Genomic DNA, 21,223 nt, shown 5'->3' with positions numbered 1-21,223 from the left:
CGACGACTGTGACAATTCTTGGGGACTTCATATTATTAATATCGTCCGCATGATATGATGCAATAGTTCTTAACACATATAGAGAGGAGGAGATACTTCACTTATGATGATGGTGGAAGGACACATAACTTAGAAGAGGTTACACAAGAGATCGTTATAGATGATGATAAAACAGATTTACTTTTTTGTTGTAAGGAATGACGAGACAGTTACAAACATTTAGTTCTTTATTCGATCGCCCGATCGGTGACGTCAAGAATTCCAGCCTTTTCGACTGCATGCTTTACTCTTCTACCCTTCGTCTCTAAGACCTCCCACTCTCCAATTCTATCACCGTGTGTGACCTGCTCTGATTATCTCATCCTCATCAACTTCTGATTTCAACTGCCTTCCAACTCCTCAACTGACTTCTAACTCTGAACCCTCAGATGCCTATATTGAGAAATCTCCTTTGTTTATGACATCAGAAGTGTGTTTTTCAAACGTGACTAATTTTCATGTGGCTTTACATATGTTTGTCCAAACACACTTTTGGCAAACAAAAGAATCCTCAATTCTAATTCTAACCTATTTTTAAACAATATATTTTAACTCGCATTGTGCATTCGTTTAACTGACATATTTAATATTCAAATTTCTAAAAGAATGTACAATAGACTCTTTTTCCGACATAAACAATATTTAACTATTTCTAATAGAATTAACAATAGACTTAATTTCTAACATTTCATTTTCCATTATCTTTAACACTTGCTGACAAGGTTCGATTCTAGCCTTATCCTAATATCATTTTCACTTATCTATTATGTTTTCTTACTTACATGAAAAGGGGGCAGCCCTTTCATGTAACACTTGGAGAGGAGGCTGGAATCTGTTTGGACGAATATTCATTCACTTACAAGAATGTTGGTTGGTTTTATATAGTTTTTATTCACTTTCCAGGTGTCGATTGCAGAAGAATGGAAAGTGAATATCTTTGCTTGCGTGGTTAATTCTAGGTCTCTATTTTCACTCATGTCAGCTCCCTCCCCAATGAAGGGTGGGGGACGACCTGTTAAACCGTCCGCTCTGTTCAACGTCCAAATTCCAGCTCTCAATGATTTCCAGCTAACCTGATCTACGTAACATACACATAGATCCGATCAGCCGAGCAGCTCTTCCTGTAAACTTCTCTACGACATGATTTACCATATTTTGACAGTCTTTCAACATTCTTCACATTCATCTCTCATCCATCTCTCCAGTTAGATAGATAAATAGGTAGATAGACACTTTCTTGTGTTCAACCATACTACATAAACAAATATAATCAAATTGCTATGAACCAACATTGAAATTATAAGGGAGAGGGAACGAGTCTATGAAGCTAATAAGCAGGTGTAATTTATAAATTGTAAAAAAGTCATTCTTTTTTTATATTCTGAATACAAGATGTCGTTATATTTGCACCTCCCTCCACAGAAAGAGAATAGTTGTTCGAACGTCGTCTTGGAATTCTTCCTCAGGTGTCTCCTTGATTTTCATGCCATCCATATTACAAAGGAGGAACTAGATTGGTGAACCTCATACAACTGTTGGAACGATGAAAAACAATTCATACTGGGGGGGGGGGTTGTACTCGCTTTTTGATAAATATCCAACATTGATGTACGGGATTGAATACTATGTTATATACTAGCAGGACCTGTGGAAATTCCACGGAATGAGGAATATATTTCATCAACATTTGTCTGAAGTTGAAATCATGCTACCACTTGTTTTAATTGCAGTGTTATCTTACAATATTCAATTCAGGAGGGAGCAGTGTAGTATCTGTTTTTGTGTCATGAGACCATCCACCAGGCTTTACCTCCTCCTTTTAGAAGCATGAGAGGTAACGTAGTATATGTTCTGTGGTGATGATACTATGCTCTCAGGAATTGCATTCTCCTTTTAGTTGGGTAGAAAGGTCCGCTGCGAAGAAGGTGGGCTCTATCTCTACCGCGCTAAAAAGCTACTTACGTCTAAAAGCATCCTGTACTTGTATAAGGCTACTATTCGCCCATGTATGGAGTACTGTTGTCACATTTGGGCTGGTGCATCTGCTACTTGTCTCTCACTCCTGGATAGGGTTCAAAACAGAGTCGTCACCTGATAGGTCTTGAACTGTCATCTAAGCTTCAGCCTATGTCCCATCGAAAAAATATTGCATTCCTCTGCCTGTTCTACAAGTATTTTAATGGTGAATGCTCTGACGAACTACAAGCAGTTGTACCCCTTAACGTAAATAATTCTGACAAACCTGACAAGCAGCTAAATCCCACCCCTTCACAGTAGAGATCACTAGGTGTAAGAAAACCTAGTTTCTTCCACAGAACTGCTAGACTTTGGAACTCCTTTCTGGGATTCTGCTTTCTCAACTGTACTGACATGCAGAAGTTCAAGTGTAATGTGAACCGACATCTTGCTGCTCATCTCCCTTCATAATGCCCCTACAACTTATGTCCCCGATAGTAGCTCCCCTACATCAAATCGGCATTGTGCCTTTTTAGGGGTGAAAATGGAATAAAAATATAATAATCTGCATAAATTAAAATATCATGTGTAAGCATATTGTACGACCAGGCAATGCCAGGCGCCCAGCTAGTATTATATAATCTTGATACAATCAACTATATTAACAATGAAGCAGGTTGTACTTATTTAATTCTGTGATCCAACCTAAAATTTTATTATTCAGTTTAATCTGACTCACCGGTTCTCACCAGAGCACTGAAGTTAAGCAATGATGAGCCTGGCCAGTACCAGATGGGTGACCATTTGGGAAGGCTAGGCGCTGTATGCATTGCTATTTCCAGGTTAGTATATGTCAGCATGTTTAATTCACTGGAAGAGATGTACTCCCAGTCTTCATTAAGATATGCATCAAGGAGAAGGAAAACTCTTATATAAAAAAAACTTAATTTTATTTTTATTTCGGACTATTAGTCTCATCTTTTATTAGTTGTTGTTTTTTTTAATCTTTTTATTGGTTCACAACGTTTCGGCCAACTTCCTCTGGCCTTCGTCAGGTGGTAACCACGACGGATAGGAACTTCGAATCTCCTAACTGCATTCTCAGCCATCACTGCCATCCGTAGTTGTTGTCGTCTCACCACATTTTTGACGAATTACCTCTGGCACGCTTTGGGTGGGATTGAAACCGCTATCTTCAGACAATGTTCATCTGGAACCGTAGAGATTCAACGTCTCTATCAACTGCGCCACGGGCCCCGAAGGGCGATCAAGGTTGGATTCTTTGATCTTATAAATCCACATTTATTTATTATCTGATCTTCCATAGTCGGGTCCGTACCGATTGGTATATATATATATTATTCCTTAATACGGATGGCAGTGATGGCTGAGAATGCAGTAAGGAGATTCGAAGTTCCTATCCGTCGCGGTTACCACCTGACGAAGGCCAGAGGAAGTTGGCCGAAACGTTGTGAACCAATAAAAAGATTAAAAAAAAAACAACAAAAAAAAACTTTAAAAAAAAAAACTGAGGCCTACTGTATGTTCCGTCTTGTGGCAGCCATTGCACCAACAAATAGCAGTTGTATCAAAAAGTGTGGTTGGTTCTGCACAATGCCTTCACCACTATAAACAAATCATCTGTATGGATGTCTGAGCAACTTAGTTGTTGTGGCGAACCTCATACGCTGAAATCAATGGAGAGGTCCACCATATATATCAATGGTAACCTTTTGTCTCTTGAGATAATGGCATTCTGCATCTCGTTTGGTTTACCACAGCATCTGCTGTGGCTAACCAAGTGCAGGGCAGGTCATAAGAGAAACTTGGTTTGCCCATTTATCAGGGTCCCCCTCTCAGCTTTGTAGGCAGACTCTAACAGAAAGGTAAGCCAATACGACTGCAGAATCTGCAAGAAAGATGTTGCAGAGCTTTAACATCCGCCTATCGGAACTCCAGACTGGATTTTTTGTTGGGATTTACTCACTTAGTCTTTGCCTTTCCCAAGGCATACACAAGGCAGTGGGGCTATTTGCCCATAGCTGGAGGATTCTTCGAGATACACAACAAATAATGAAATGACAAAAATGAAAGCAAACTCTTTTTTACCTTCAGTCCCTATTATTGTTGTATTTTTTTTTTTAAATTAGTGACCTTAAGGATTTCCAACTGACGATCTGCAAATATATATATATATATATATATATATTATATATATATATATATAAAGTTTGTTTTTATTTTTATTCATCATTTATATTAGTAATATGCAAATACCAGCAGTTTAAGGTTTTTAAAATTTGCATATTTATTTTTACAACAGTTCCTAATAAATTAACATTCTGAAATAAACAGTTGTTATTTGCATTGTTAGTAGTCAAATATCTGATTTGGCCTCTGTCTATGCTTAAAACTAAAAAAATTCCATGTATAAAGTTTCCTACATAGAACTAACCACCTGTAGAACACAAAACCGTGAGGCTGCTTTCCAGTTAACTAATAAAATGGTTGTTTTCAAGTCTAATATAAACAAGTTCTTGTTAAGTCGCCTTAAATAATCAAATACTACCCAATTCCCACCATTATCAATCATCAGGAAAACATAGCATATCGCAACACCATTGCCGCCAGCCTACTGTGGCAGCTTGGTTTTGGACAGTATTATTCTCAAGATTGACGCCTTTTTATAGACAGTTCCAAAAGTTAAAAATATATTCTTCTTTACAATGCCAAGTCATACAGATCAGTTCGTCTAGGCCATTCAACAACCCTCAAAGAAAAATATAGTCAAATCAAATTTGTTCTGGAAAAGATTTCATACGGACAGCGCCAATGGATCATGTGTCAATTTGAAAATGGTTGGGTTTCTCCTCCGGCTATAAAGTGCTACACAAAATTTCTTTGCTTCTTGTGTTTGTGGGATAGCAAGGCAAGAACAGAGTTCCGAATAAAAAAAGATTGCCCTGTACGCAGTGAACTGATTCCTGGCTATGTTCTTGCTTCCCCATTAGTGGAGCGTTCCAAAATTGTTTTCTCCTCTTCACATAAAGTTTGACATCATATAGAAATAAATGAATAAATAAATGAAAGCCAAGAAAAAAAATAAAGCATGCATGCCCCCCCCCATGAGGGCACGAGTGAACCAAGCATAAAAAAATGACTAAGTTCAGCAATTACCCCCCACCCCATTTAATCCCAAAAGTCCCCAGGGGACGTCAAATTCTGGTGAAAATGAACAAACAGTGCAGTTTTAAGCCTTAAGATATGTAAATTTGAGTTCTGTACCATGCAAAAAAAAGAAATGACTAAGTCCATCATTTGTATCCCACCATTTAGCCCAAAAAGTCCCCAAGGCCTTAACATATTTAAATTTAAGTTCAGCATCATGCAAAACTGCTAAATAGACATACACAGAAAATTTTGGACACATATGGTAAAATAGTCCCCAAAATGGAATATTTTTATTAGCCCTAAATGAAACCTTGGGGCACACCGAAGAGTTATCGTGAAGTACAAACAAAAAAAATTATATAAGAATCAGTTATTTACAACTTTTCAGAAAGTTTTATAAAAATACAAGGCATATTTTTTTTTTTAATAAGCACCATTTTAAACCGAAAGGCACTCCTGGGGAGGGGGGGGGGACAACCGGAGTTTTCCCGGAAAATCCGTTCTGTTACTTTTTTTTTACTCATATCATGTTTAATGTTCATGCAAAATTTCAAAAAATTCCAAGAGAATTATTGAGAAAAGTGCGGACAGACAATGGACGAACGGACAAGGGTGAATTTACAGGTCCACCCTTCTTTTAATCGGGGTACCAACAAAACAAAGAAAAAGAACAAAAACAAACCGGAAACAAAAAATAAACAAACAAATAAAAAAAAAAATTTAAAAAAAGGTTTACATCCATAGCAACTTAACCGTGTGAAACTGCCGACGGACAGAGCGTCATATAAAGATGCTTGGTCGCATCTGACAAAAATCAATTTCCTTCGCATCAATGCCGACGACGACGTCGGGCCCAAGACGAATGGTTCGCTTTTTTCAGCGTCAGCAGCAAAGAGTGAAAATTAATTGCACTTAAAGTTCGGTTGGGAAGTAAGAACATACTGAAAGAGAAAGCGAAAGTGCACGTAATAGATATCCATTACATAAAAAGAAACTATGTGTGTGCGTGTGATCATTCCCTATGGACTTCTAAACGGTTAGTCCGATTTTATAAAATTCCACACAAGTGCATTTTATAAAACCTGGCAGTGTTCTTAAAAAGGTTTTGTATCAGAATGTCTTTGATAAGTATCGATAATTGAAATAATCCTATGAAAAAAGAAACAGACAAATTTGATTAAAGTTAACGGCTTATACAGCCTAACATCACAAATGCATTTGAGAAGTTTTATTACCACATAAGCAGAAAGGCCCAACATATAAAAATTAACTTAATTCTTATGTCATATTCTTATATATTGTTTTATGTAAATATCATTCAAACACTACCATGTTTGAATATAGAGTTAAGTGTTGGTTTTACTCATTTAGAACTGCTTTAAAGCTTCACCGCTCACTCATTTTGCGACCACATTTCAAACGATTTTTACAGTCGATAGGTCACCTTCTCAGCTATATTTTGAAATGAAGATATTAAATTTTCGTTCGTTAAAACAAAAGTTATAATAGCATTACTGGTGTTCAAAAGTTATCAGAATTAGTAACTAAAGTGAGAGACGGTTTATTCCGATTGGCTGTTGGTTACCATAGCAACGTTGTCGTCATCGACAGCTTCATAAATCATAGCAGGAATGTCGCTTACATGCCATCTTATTTAGGTTATATAAAGAGAGTTAACAAAAATGATAGTCTTTTCCATGCTAGGGCTGATAATATTTAGCTTATGATGTCACCCGTTAATTCTGTTTCTCTTTTTTGTTTTGTCCCTTCTTTCTGTTTGTTTGCTTTGATTTTTTATTTAGTCAATTTAAGTTGGTAATAATTTTTTTTATGGATTGTTGTCAATGTGTATGATATTGAACACAAAACAAAAATATTTCAAAGCAAAGCCTGGAAAAATTATGGATTACAATAGAAAAATGCGAGCATGAAAAGTAATATGGTTAAGATTAAACTTAGAAAAGTAAAAGGACTAGTAGTTAAAATTTGAAAAGAAAAAGACGAGATATTCTAGTAAAAAATATAAAAAATTTATAGCTTAAAATATTATGGATTTAAGAATTTATATATAAATGTTAAATTGAATTTTTAAAAAAAATTCTTAATGGAAAAGTAAAAGACAAGATATTCTAGTAAAACTATAATAAATTTATAACTTAAAATATTGCAGCATAAAGAATCGATCATATAATGCTATAAATTGGATTTAAAAAAAAATTCGTTCTCCAGATGCTGCATTTCCATTTCTTGTTCTCTTTCGGTGCAGGAACAGTCCTTCACGACTGAGACAATTTTTTTTTATTTTTGTACCTTTTCTCTACGTTAAAAAACGACCCTGGTGTCTAACTGTTCCGTGGGAAGGCATTGTAAATAGGTACAATATTTTAAGTTATAAATTTAATATATTTTTTTACTAGAATATCTTGTCATTTACTTTTCTAAGTTTAATCTTAACCATATTACTTTTCATGCTCGCATTTTTCTATGTAATCCATGATTTTTAACTGTTTGTGTATGTGTCTTCTTTCTTTTATCTCCATTTACATCACTCCCCAGTAAATTTTTCAATAAAAAAATCTGAATGTGTTCAAAGTCGGTCTTCTTACATTTGTATAATGCCGGCTTTTGTTTCTCCTCTTCTGATGAAAAAGAGTTTAGCTTCAAAATGCCATGGCCTAAAGAAGTTTCTCCCTTACTCCTCTTTCTCGAATCCTTTTTGACTTGATAATGTAATCAAGTTCTTATCTAACTTTACTCTCTATCTTAACTCTTAAGGAGATCCGACGTTGCCAGAGATTGAATGAGAATCAACCAACGTTTCACCTGTTTGATAATTAACATTGTTAAAAGTTGATTAGTTATTATCGATCTATCTGTCTATCTATCTATTCAATTATATTCTTAAAATAGTTTATATTGGGAGTTATTTATAATTTATAGAAGGGTAGCAACGGCTTTCAGCTGAAAATGTTTATATAAATTAGCTAGGTTAAATATAAACAAAATAACCTTGAACCGGCGTACATGACGGAAAGGTCACGTTTTTTAACTGGCTACGTCACCGGAACTGAGGTCAAGAAGTTTAGAGTCGGGAGTTGGAGTGAACAGACGGGAGACTTGGAGTCTAGTCACGCAGGTGACTAGACGTACATCAAGCCAGGAAGCGGGCTGTAAAAACAAGCCTGTAAACACGTAAGCAGACTCTTTGTGAAGACCATTTGAGACACGAGAAATAAATTTATCTCATAAAAAAATATAAAGTGTTGTTCTGTGGTTTCACAAAAGAAGGAGGAACAGATGTCTCAATTGGATGGTGTTCGTCATTTCATGGTTCGTCACGGAGCTCACCAAGTGAAGATAGAACTCATGAAAAAGAAGGTATGAAACATTATTCTTCTTATATATAAACTGTAATATATACCCGTGTGATAACTCTCATACAACATGACTCAGTTTATATATCGATATCTCTAACTCTGACTAAACAAATGATATATAAAATTTATACGTTTTTATTATCTGATCCGGTTATAATAACAATAACTTCCCTCAACCTCTCTATGTAACATATATAACTGTTTTAGAATATATAATCACACCTGACAATATAACACACACTCCCATATTTTATTGTCATCAAAATCGGTGAAATCGCCCATTTTTTTTAAGCAAATCGATTAATTGCCTACTCTAGTTGAGCCAACCGCGGTGCACCGGAAGAAAGCTTCACATACCTCCCCGGTTCACAATATGTTGTAGTTTACATTGCACTGTAGAGAACCTACTGTTAATTTTATAAATTTATTTTTATATAATGGCTTCAATTGAGGTTTAAAATGAAAAAAATCAAGTACCATGGTCCAATTGTGCTTTAAACAGAAACAATCATTTCGAAGCACCTGTCATATCAAAGAACTTACTGCTGATTTTATATGTTAGGCCTTTCGACTGGTGTGGTAATAAAACTTCTCAAATGCACTTGTGATGTTAGGTTGTGTAAGGTGTTAACTTTGGTCAAAATCGCCTGTTCCTTCTTTCATCGGATCATTTCAATTATCGATAATCAATATTTATCGAAGACATTCTGACACAGAACCTATTTAAGAACACTGCCAGGCCCATAAAGTATCATCGTACGAAATTTTATAAAAATCGACCCAGTCGTTTTCGAGTTCATAGAAAATGAACTCACAGACAAAGTTCTTTTTATATAAAGTAGATATATAATGAAGCAATAATTATTATTTTATACCCAAAACCACTAGCGTTTCATGGTTACGCAATAGTTTGTGTAGGTGGTGATAATTCCTGCCGGTAGACTCCATTTGCAAAGCCATTACCTCCGGTCCTTCAAACAATTCTCTCGAAATGAAGGGAAAACGGACAATTCGGGCGCAGACATTAAACAATCACAAAGTGTTCGACCAACGAAAATCGTGAACGATGAATAAACGCTAATTAACTGCTTCTTAGTTTATATTTCCGTGAAAGTGCTCAGACTTAACTAATCTTAAAGATTGGTTGCTTTGTTTTACGACATATCAAACCTTTTCGGGTTAGTTAATGCCGAATCCAATTATTTTGGAAATCGTATTCATGTTATATCCAGTTATTTTGTTGAAGGTTTTTCTTCTTGAGGCTCTTCGAATCTTCAGTCGCTAGTTTTCAGTGTTTGATTCGGTTGTTTTATAGTAGATGCTATAGTTTTTGTTCCCTGTCCTGTAGAACATGAGTTTTGCAATGGGAGAGGGAAAAGGGGCTACAGTATTAATGTTTGGTACATTTTAAGTTAGGAAACCAGTCAGGAAGTGGGGGAGATAGAAAATAAAAGGGGAAGAACGAAGGGGGGGGGGTGATTTTTCAGAACATTATCAAGTTTTGCAAAAGGAAGTAGAAAAAAAAAAAAAAAAAGCATCAATGTTAGATGCATTTCGTCTCAGGAAGCCAACATCTTTATACGGCCTGATCTGGTCACGCCAGGTAATTTTACAGGTGTCTGATTATAATTAAACAATAATTATTCGTTTATAAAACAGACACAGTATTTCAATGGAAACAATAAGAGAAAATACCCCTTCTACACACACTAATAATCTGGCATCACGTTTAGAGGGGGATAAACAGGGAGGCTTAATTCCGTTCGTAATGTATTATGAATAATATTATTTATCTATATATATAAAAGCGAAAATGTATGTTCGCTTTTTGTGTATGTCCAAGAAAGGCTTTTTTCAGAGAAGCGGTCGGTCGCCTAACAACTTTTTAAAACTTTTTATATCACATATAAATCGTAATATCTCAGAGTTAACAACGGAGCTCGCCTGTCTATTTAATTTGCTCGACTTCGGGAAGATAAATATTCAACTGTTTTCGCCCGCCGCATGTAGGTTAGGCCGTTTCCAATAATGTTTCCCCCTACCCCCAACATCTTGGGCGGAAAAAAAAAGCATTCCTGCACTAAATGAAATGCTACCCCGCAGTCAAAAGTTGAACTCATTAACTCATTAAAACGGGCACCTGCCAAATCCAAGTAATTAAATAAATTCAAACGTGTTTCCGTTAGCATCTCGCGGTGGCGCAATGGTTAACGTCACACGTTTTTGTTTTTCACACTTTAATTTCCAACTTTGCCTCAAGGGTTCGGGTTCGATCCTCATTCCTCATACTTACCTACCAAAACTTTTTTTTATTTTACCCCCCCCCCCCTGGAGTTTTGATTTACCCAAAACCACACACACCTCCAAACACCCGGGTACCCCTCGCTAGTATATTTATAAAAGTGAAATTGTCTGTCTGTGTGTATACATTTCCCTACCACGCTATTCTGTCAATTTTCAATCTACAGACTCAAAACTTGATATAAAGGGTATTGAGATTTGGAAAAATCTTTAATCGATTTTCGGCCGGAAATTTGGCTGTCAAGGGCTCAAAGTTCAACGATTTGACCTTTGAACACTCTACTAAACTCCTCCGCCAATTTTGGCTCTAAACACATTCTTTTTTTACATTCTTTTCATCCTTCGCAGTATGGGTTCGAGCCTACCTGTCAACTACCACTTTTTTTTTTTTGCGCAACCAACACCCTTACACACATCACAGGTTTGAGCCTGCCTGCCCGCCTACTACAAATTCTTTTTTTCTTTTTTGCTCAACACGCACCTATAAACACCCGAGCAACGCCGGACACCCAGGCTAGTTATTTAGAAAGCCATTTTAATATGCGGAGGAGAGTCTTCTTCAAAACTATTCCGTATTTTTATCTATGTGCATACATGCTATTTTAAGCTAGGATTTTCGAGTTAAATTCAACTTTTACGATATATTTTGTTTATTAAATTGTTAGCTGAAAGTATAGGATAGTTAATAAAGCTCCCACCCTCCTCCCCCATGTTAAAACAGATTTCTAAACAATGACATTATTTCAGCACGGCACGTATTCTGCATAAATATCCGTTTCATTTATGTAAATACTTAGCCTGATCATTGCCCTCGAGAATGAAACAAACGTTTTTTGTGTAGCTTGTCAGATATATTGACATACTACTAAGCTCTATTCATGTATCCGGCACTATTGAAGTAAATACTGCAACTATATACCAGCAATATATTAGTACCATATTATCTATATATCTATATAAGTGCACGTGTCTGTGTGTGTACATTTCCCTACACAATAACTGTCAATTTTAAGTCTACATACTCGAAATTCGGTATACAGGGTACAGAGATTTGGGAAAATCTTTGTGAACGGTCTTCGGCCAGAAATTTGGCTGTTAAGTTCAACGATTTTACCTTTAAGCAATAACAACAAGTGCAGGTTCTGCCACACAGAAGTAGACAGTGTGAGCCACCTGACATGCAGTTATAGTTATACAATGCGACACATTGGAGTGTGTAAATATCTCCACTGGAAAACTATAAAATGCTGAATATCCAAGGTAGCAGTAAATCGTGGGAGCAGCTTCTATAATAGAAATCTCAATCATCGGTTTGTGCGAATGTATGTATGTACGTAAGTTTGTATGTCTGCCAAAAACTTTTAAAAAATGTTACAGATCCTGATGAGATTAGTATCGTTTTGAAGCTCGACATCTCGGACGACAAATATCCTCGACAGTTAAAGGAGGGGATCGGTTTTTGCATCACCATATCGGTTGGATTGACCTCGCTTAATTTCAATGTTCTGAACTTCCGGTCAGGGAACAGAGACATCAACTAAGACGTCACATTCTTTCAACCTCGTTTTATCTCCTTCGCGTTACGGGTTCGAGCCTGCCAGCCTGCCTACTACCACTTTTTTTTAATTAAAAAACGTTTTTTTTTAACATCTTTGCCTACTATTCTTTTCATTTCCCGGCTCCTGTTACTACCACATTTTATTTATTTATTTATTTTTTTTTTTTTTTTACACTGCTCCCCACCCCCTGGGGTTCCTTACTAAACCACCTACACACACACTGGCACCCCTGCCCCCGGCCATGAGTCCTTGCTACACTACCTAAACACCCGGGAAACGTCGGGCACCCCTGATAGTCTTTAATATAAACATCAAACGTCTGTTAGTGTGTGTGCATGTTTGTATATCTCACTAAAACTTTTGACACAGGTGAGCAACACTGACAAAATTGGTATCGTTTGGAAGTTCAGTCTCTCGGTCGACAAATATCCAAAAACATTCTTTCACCGTCAACAGGGTCGTTTTCTACAAGGAGAGCCCACTTTTTTCGTTGACAAATTTGCAAACTCATTCATGTCTTGCGGCATCGACTTTGGCCAACTAATATCCAAAAATTGCCCAGAATCATTCGGTTTTTTTTTCACCGTCAACCGGGCCGTTTATTTAAAAGGAGGGGGTCACTTTTTTCGTTGACATTTTTGCAAAGTCATCATACGCCTTGCAATGACCAGCTTTATTTCAAAACTCGTCGACGTTGTCGCGTTGCATGCAGAGGCTAAACGGTTGCCTTTTTTCATCTTTTCCTCCTTCTCATTACAAGTTCGAGCCTGGCTACTGCAGCTAATTTTTTTTTTTTTTTCACGCTCTGTTCATTTTTAATATTTTTTTTTTAGGCCTCCATTGCTCAATACCCTTACAATAAAACCTCTCCTCGGGCAACGCCAAGTACCCCTACTAGTATACCAGAAAGAACAGTTGGGAATAAGTCATACACCATCCATTATGAACATGACATTCCTAAAGCTACGCACCTAGAAAATGGAACTGTTAATCCTGATATAGTGATACGAGCGTAGAGTAAGAAAGTAGCAGTCCTAGTTACAGTGTCCTTAACGATGCCATCCTGAAAAGGATATGAAGAAAAAAAAAAAAACCCTGCAATATTTAGATCATCATTCCAGTAATCACGGATTCATGAAAAAATTTTTTCAAAAACTACCTGTTGAATATACCCAGTGAACCAAGCGCAAGAGAAATGCAATCAATTGCACTCAAAGGAATGGTTAGAATCTTTAAAAGCTCCCTTGGTTGGAGTGCTTGAAACTTTGAGTGATTGACTGGCATCCGGTAGAATGCCCCATCTCCATGAAAAACAAAATGATAAAACCTCTCAGTTGAAATGTATGAAATAATGGATAAATGTCTGGCAGCTAGTAGGATGCACCATCCCCATCTAGTACAAAATGATAAAACAAAATATATATCTGCTGTTATATAAAGGGAATTTTGTGCGCATGAATTTGTTCCCTATGGACTCCGAAACGATATTTCATGCAAATGTACTTTATGTACCTGGTAGGGTCCTTAGATAGGGTTTGTATCAATAATTGAAAAAAGTCAGATGAAAGAAGGAACAGGCGATTTTGCTCAAGTTGACACCTTACACAGCCTAACATCACAAGTGCATTTAAGTTTTATTACCACACATGCTGAAGGGCCCGACATAAAATCAACAGTAGGTTCTTTGATATGACAGGGTTGCGTGCAAAATGAATGAAAGTTTAGAGCACAATTAAACCATGATGAACTTGTATTTCAAAGTTTAATGCAAGCCATTCAATATAGAAATTATTTCTCTACAGTGCAATGTAGACTATAATGTATTGTAACATGTGGGGAGGCATATGAAACTTCCTCCCAGTACATCTGTACGGGTCCCCAACCAGAGCAGGTCATCAATCGATTTGATTAAAAGATGGGCGAGTTCACCGATTTTGAAGGCAATAGAAAAATATGGGACTGTTGTTGATCATCATTCAATCCCAGGAAATGTCGGGTCTCCCCTGCAAGTTATCCCTTATATATATATAAAATGAACTTATTTTTTCCCTTTGATTTTGACCTTCATAAGATTAAGACATTTCATGCAAATGTAATATGCACAAACTGCAGCACAATATCTGAGGTGTGTTATAGGCATTTTACCTCTCCACTTCTATCATTCCATCGATAATCATAGATTCCTATATTTTTTCTGCTGAGAATTCGGAGCCAAAATCGGTTACAATCAATGGAAGTAGTAAAATCTTTTCTCTCTAATAAATTCCTCCTTCCCCCGCCACTACTTTACACTGTTGCAGGATCGTTCACAAGGGAAAGTTACGAAAGAACACCGGTTTGGGTTTTCTTTACTTCGTAGTTGCTTAAAAAACGTGGAATGGACTTAACCGAAACGAAAGGTTATTTATGTCTTTTTTTTTTTCGCTGTTTTGTTTTAGTTTTTCCAAACACGTTCATTTTTTCCCCTGATTTTTCCTTTTTTAAAGAAGTTTTACGTTTGTTCACTGTTTTTTTTTTGTTGTTTTTTTTTGGTTTCGCCGATTTTGTAGAGAAGTTTACTATCGTTTTTTTTTTAATTTTTTATTTAATTTATTTAAACAAGGTTATTACTACGCTTATTCTTTACTTAAAGCCCCCCTGCCTTACACACACACACACCTCCAAACAACCGGACAACGCCGGGTACCCCTGCTAGTTATATATATTAGACGAGATGAATTCTTCTGGAATTCGGTATGACCACGAGATAAAAAGAAAGATATAACAGTTAACTGGTCAATTGGGAAGATGACGTTATCATTTTCATTACTTATGATAAGATAACATCTTAGAATTTGTCATGTATATATTTTTTTTTTATATCTTATATATATATAAATACGTTTAAATATGATATTTTGATTAATGAAGATTTTGTACTTACTATTATACTAGCGGGGCTATTCGGCATTGCCCGGGTGTGTGGAGGTGTAGTAAAGACACCCGGGTGGGGGGATTTAAAAAAAAAAAAAAAAAAAAGAAATGGTATAGTAGCGGGCCTCTCTGGCGTTGCCTGAGTCGAGTAAGGAACTCTGTGGTGACTGGGGGGGTAGCATCGGGGGAAGGGGGCGAAAGAACAGGAAGCAGGCAGGCTCGAACCCGTAGTGTGAAGGAGAGAAAGAACGTGAAGAAAAAAAAAAAAAAACGTGATGTCTTCGTCGTTTCATCCATCACCAAACCGGAAATGACGAATGTTTAAATTAAGGCTAGTCAATCGAAAAGAGGGAATGACTTTCGAAAATGTCAGCGAAAAGAGCAACCTCCTATAAACATTTAAACAGACAGGTGACATTTATATTATAGCTTATATTGAACACAATATATGGTAATGGTTTAAAAGGTTTGTAAAAAAAGGAAAAAAAATTCCTCGTGTGCCACCACCGAGAATCGAAACCAAAAGCCTTAGCTTATGATTTACTGTTGACGTTAATACCTGAGCTATAAAGACATATTTGCTGCAAGGCTAAAAATTAAAACATGAACTAATAGCTATTACGTTACGCATACATATTTGTAATGCTGTCGTTCGACATTCACTTGGCAAATTTCACTTTTTTTAGTCGCGTGCAAGCGACTCTATAAGTCACTCCATTGGTTCGTCTGTCTGTCGGTAACACTTTTGTGCTTGGCCTTTTTGGTTACGATCAAGGGTCTGTTGTTACTAGATGTTCGTAGCTTTTTAAGCTTTTCTTGACCTTTTGGCCAAGATCAAAGTGTAGTATCTGAAATTTTATTAAGATTGTTATCTTTTTTGTATTTTTTTTGATATAAATAAAAAATGTTTTAAAATTGGGCTGAAGTAGGCACCCCCTCCTCCCACCACACACACAAATACAAATTTAAAGGGGTAACCATGATAGAAGAGGCTGGCCGAGAGAAAAATCATTTAAAATTTACAACAGAGACGAGATGGATCAACCAACCTCACCATCCCCCTCCTTTTTTGAGTTGGCCTTGTGCCTAAGTTTTTTGTTCATTTTCCCAATTGTATTTTTTTCCTATGAATAAAAAATTTAATATCTCAAAGTGTAGTATCTGTTCTTACTACATGCTGTACTTATGTTTGTAACTGTGATATAAAGTGGAGAACCACTTTTCTGTATTAATTTAATGTAAAATGGTCACCCACTTTACAACCAATCAGTTTCAAAGCCATTCAAGTCATTCTCCAGATTATTCAAGTTGTTTTTGAAGGATTCCAGTTATTTTATTTTAGCATTCAAGTCATTCTTAAGTTCATTAAAGTCATTCTAAATCATTTACTTTTTATCTAAGTAATTTCAGCCCATTTTTCGGTCATTTCAGTTTATCTTTAAGAATTTCATGTCATTCATGCATTCATTCATTCATTACACGAGAGCATGCGACTAATGGCTATCGGCTTTGTTTTTTTAATTTTCAGATTTTCCCCAGCTAAAACCGAAATATAAAGTTTTGGGGTTTGTATTACTGTACACATAGATTCCAAAAAGTTGTCAAAAAACAAATATATAACAAATAAATGTTATTGAAGGCAAGAGAAGTTACTTTTCTACCAAACTGGACATATTTTTCGTGTTTTTATTCAATGTAACATGTTTTATTCAGCTCGAAAAACATGCAGTGTTTACCGATGTATTGGAACATTCAAGATGGCGTCTGATTCTCTCTTTAACACCGTAAGTTTGGGAAAAGGTGTTATAAATCAAAAACCGGATAAAATACTGTTAAAAACTCGCTCAATATATGTTACTGTGACATAGGTTGACATATATTCGGCGGGTTTTTAATAGCATTTTGTATAGATTTTTTATTTATAACACCTTTTCCCAAACTTACGGTGTTAAAGAGGGTATGAGACACCATCTTGAATTTTCCAATACATCGGTAAACACTGTATGTTTTTCGAGCTGAATAAATATGTTACATTGAATAAAAACACAAAAAATATATCCAGTTTGGCAGAAAAGTAACTTCTCTTGCCTTTGATAACATTTATTTGTTATATATTTGTTTTTTGACAACTTTTTCGAATCTATGTGTACAGTAATACAAACCCAAATTTTGCATGGATTCAAATACCCTATATATTAAGCTTCATGTTTGTAGACCAAAAACTGACAGAAGTTTGGTAGGCAAAATTTTTTAAACAAATATATACGCATACATAAATATATATGGAAAGAGGTTTTTGAACTTTTTAAGCAAATATCATGCAATTATAAATCATGTAGAATATCTGTATAAATATAATTACACGTACTAGTTAAAGATGATCATCCCATAAGAAAACCGAAAAAAAAATTAATAAGGAATTAAAATGAATGTTTAAAAGAATATGCAAATTAGCTAGATCTTTTGCAGATTAATGCAATTCTACGACCCATATATAACAAAGTTGTATTTTCTTTTTAAATAAATAGAGAAAAGGGTTTTTATACACAAAAAAATTTTTTTTATAGGAGTATATATATATATATATATATATATATATATATATATATATATATACATACATAGTCTTTGAAGTTTTTAACCTTTAAAACTATACAAAAAAATATTTTTTTTATCATTCGTTAGAAAACCATCTAAGTCAGTAAGTTATTTAATCACTTGCAATCACTGCATCAACTCGCTCTCGAATTTACTATAATACCAATAATTTATTTTTCAAGGGATCATCAGTTGTTTACCAGGAAACACTGTTTCGGGGATATATATATATATTTCTGTGAAAATGTTTTTCTTAATTAAATTTCACCTTTTATTGATACAAATCCTTCATTTATAAATCTCAATGTAATTACAAAAGCAAGTAATGAATCAATGGCAAAAGTCTATATTCCAAAGTTTATGACGTTGACCATCTTACAATTTATTCCTGTAAGTATGTTTGACACACACCCATTCTGGACAGCAACTGTTTCGTAGCGCAAAATCATTCATTTAATTATTGTACCACTCATGAATTAGATGAATGATTTTGTACCACGAAATAGGTGCTACCCAGAATTGTGACTGCCAACGTAAAGGAATAAATTGTAAGATGGTCAATGTCATAAACTTTGGAATATAGACTTTTGCTATTGATTCATTACTTGCATTGAGATTCATAAATGAAGGATTTGTATCAATAAAAGTTGAAATTTAATTACGAAAAACATTTTCACAGAAATACACTCCTATAAAAAAAAATTGTATGTAAAAACCCTTTTTTCTATTTATTTAAAAAGAAAATACAACTTTGTTATATATGGGTCGTAGAATTGCATTAATCTGCAAAAATCTAGCTAATTTGCATATTCTTTTAAACATTCATTTTAATTCCTTGTTAGTTTTTTTCGGTTTTCTTCATAAAATAGTTTGTTTTTTTCTTCGAACAAACAAATAATTTTAAACATGTTATTGAATTAAAGCAAGTTTGAAGGGTTAACAACAAATTAATCAATAACATGGTTAAAATTATTTGTTCGAAAAAAAAAAAAAAAAAAAAAACTTATAAAAATCCAATGTTGCTTTCATTACAAAATTGATTTATTAAAATTATATTTTCTTACGGAAACTTTTCAAGAAATGTTTTTTTACAATTATATTTTGATAAATTTTTAGACAGTAAATGTTTTTGTTTTCATTTCCCGTTTTCAGTAATTTATTCACTTTTTTCCATAGTTCTTTCTTCGGTCATAGTTTAAAATAATGATATCTCCCTTGCATTTGCACAGCAGGTGCGTGAAATAAAATGGCGTCTTCAATTTTGGCAATAAAGTGTAGAAGCACCTTTTTTTTTGTCAATTCTAATAAGTTACAACAGTAGCTTCCAAATTATGCAGTCAAAATACCTGAATATTATTGAATTATTTTAAAAAACAACTTTAAGCGTGTTAGCAGGTTAAAAATTGCCGCCGTTTTGTTTTAATTGAAACGGAAAATTACCTCCCTCATGAACTCTCCTGTAATTTACGATCGTTTTCAATTTTTTTTTTTCTTTAATAAATAATTTTCTGTCTTATCGATTTTCGTAATTTTGGTATATAATCTTAAAAATACGAGGAATACGTAGATACCATTGTTTTTATTCAGTATTACGATTTCCGAAATCTTGTCCCAATAGTGTAGAAGTGCTATTTTATTTTTTTTATTTTTAAAACCAACATTTACATCCAAAACAAATGTTGAACGAAGCCCAAAACACAGAAAATTACGCATGGATTGGATTTTCGTAATATGAGAATGGTAAAAAAAAATTAAAGGCATTGAGGTTATCGTTAAAGTCAGAACAAATCGCGAAAATTTGTCAAAAAGAAAAAGAAAAAAAGGGGTAAGCTAGAAATCTGGAATTATAAAGACGAAAAAACGAAACGTCACATAAACAGTCTTTATGCAGACTATGCTGCTACTTGGCTTTTTGGCCCAGATCAAAGTGTAGTATCTGTTCTTTAGATGCTGCAGTGCTGACTGCTGGTGCTGCTGCACTTCCATTTCTTGTTCTTTCGGTGGAGAAGCAGTCCTACACGACTGAGACAATTTTTTTTTATTTTTGTACCTTTTCTCCACATTAAAAAACGACCCTGGTGTCTAACTCTGTCCCGTGGGGAGGCATTGTAAATAGGTACAATAACATTACTTTGAAACCCATTCTTAACATGGGGAGGATGTTTTGTAACTATTCTATATTTTCATCTTACAATTTAATAAACAAAACGGTGTTTATTTAGAAACAAACCTATTTTATCAAAATCACCAAACCGTAAAAAGCTTTTTATGATGTACGTAACCGTCACGAAACTAAAATGTCATATTCCAAAAGTCATATAATTTGATCAGGTAGTGTCTTTTTTATCTTCATAAAATCATTTTTATTATTTTTAGTCAAATTATATAGGAAATCTGTGCCATTACAAGGCTAGTTTTTATCTCAGTAGTACGAGTTGAGTTGTCTTCCACTTTTTTTATACAACACGAACACGGCGCATCAAAACAATGTTTCTCTTCGTCATAAAATTTTATTCCCTTAGTTAAAAAAACAAACAAAAAAAAAACTACTTGATCAATGTACGTGATTTTTGGAATGTGATATCTTTGTTCTGTGACGAGTATGTTATTGTGCATCTACTTTTGTTTTGAAAATAGGTTTAATTCTAAATGCGCACTAAAAGATACCGTAAAAATTAAATTGAACCTGAAAATGCTATAAAAAAAAAATAAATAAAAAAATTGGTACTTATGCACTTTTGTTACTGCGCTGAAATAACGTATTATTTTGAAAGCCAGTCTTTAACATGGGGGAGGGGAGGGGATTTTTTTTTTTTAACTATTCTGTGCTTCTTCCCCTAACAATTTAATTGAAAACAAAACAAAACAAAAAGTATTCTTATGACCTATCCCAACGTAGTATAAACACCCCCAACCTCGCTGTTAAGTACGACTTTCGAGGTTGGGGGGCATTTATTCCGAAAGCCGTTCTTAACATGGGTGTGGTTTGGGGTGTTGAGTGTTGATAATACGTTGGGGCATTTACCAAATAAATTTACCAAAAAAAAAGATATCATGAAATTTTAATTTAACCTGAAAAAAAAAAATAGCGCGGTAACAAAACTGCATCATAACTGGAGAAGAGGTAGTATCCAATATATATATATATATATATATATATATATACATACATATATATATATATTATATAGCAACCCGGATATAAGAGAACCCCCCCCCATCTTTCTCTCTCCCCCGGTCTCTTATGTCCGGTTTCACAGACTCTAATTTGGGCCCAGAGAAAATCTCTCTTATATCAGTTTTTTCTTA

The 21,223-nt window shown here is 34.8% G+C and overlaps 1 protein-coding gene and 1 pseudogene across 1 annotated transcript in view; one reads left to right on the top strand and one right to left on the bottom strand.

The window, feature by feature from the left end:
* Positions 1–21,223, bottom strand: part of LOC145260623 (uncharacterized) — a 304,980-nt gene that overhangs the window by 282,261 nt on the left and 1,496 nt on the right. The gene's annotated exons all lie outside the window — the stretch shown is intronic.
* On the top strand, positions 19,811–20,044 carry LOC145260893 (U2 spliceosomal RNA; annotated as a pseudogene).

Source organism: Euprymna scolopes, chromosome 36 (genome assembly GCF_053919585.1).
Source record: "Euprymna scolopes isolate OS-2025 chromosome 36, ASM5391958v1, whole genome shotgun sequence".
Classification (NCBI taxonomy): Eukaryota; Metazoa; Mollusca; class Cephalopoda; order Sepiida; family Sepiolidae; genus Euprymna; species Euprymna scolopes.
Note: the sequence above shows the minus strand (reverse complement) of the source record. Positions and strands in the feature narration are given on the sequence as shown.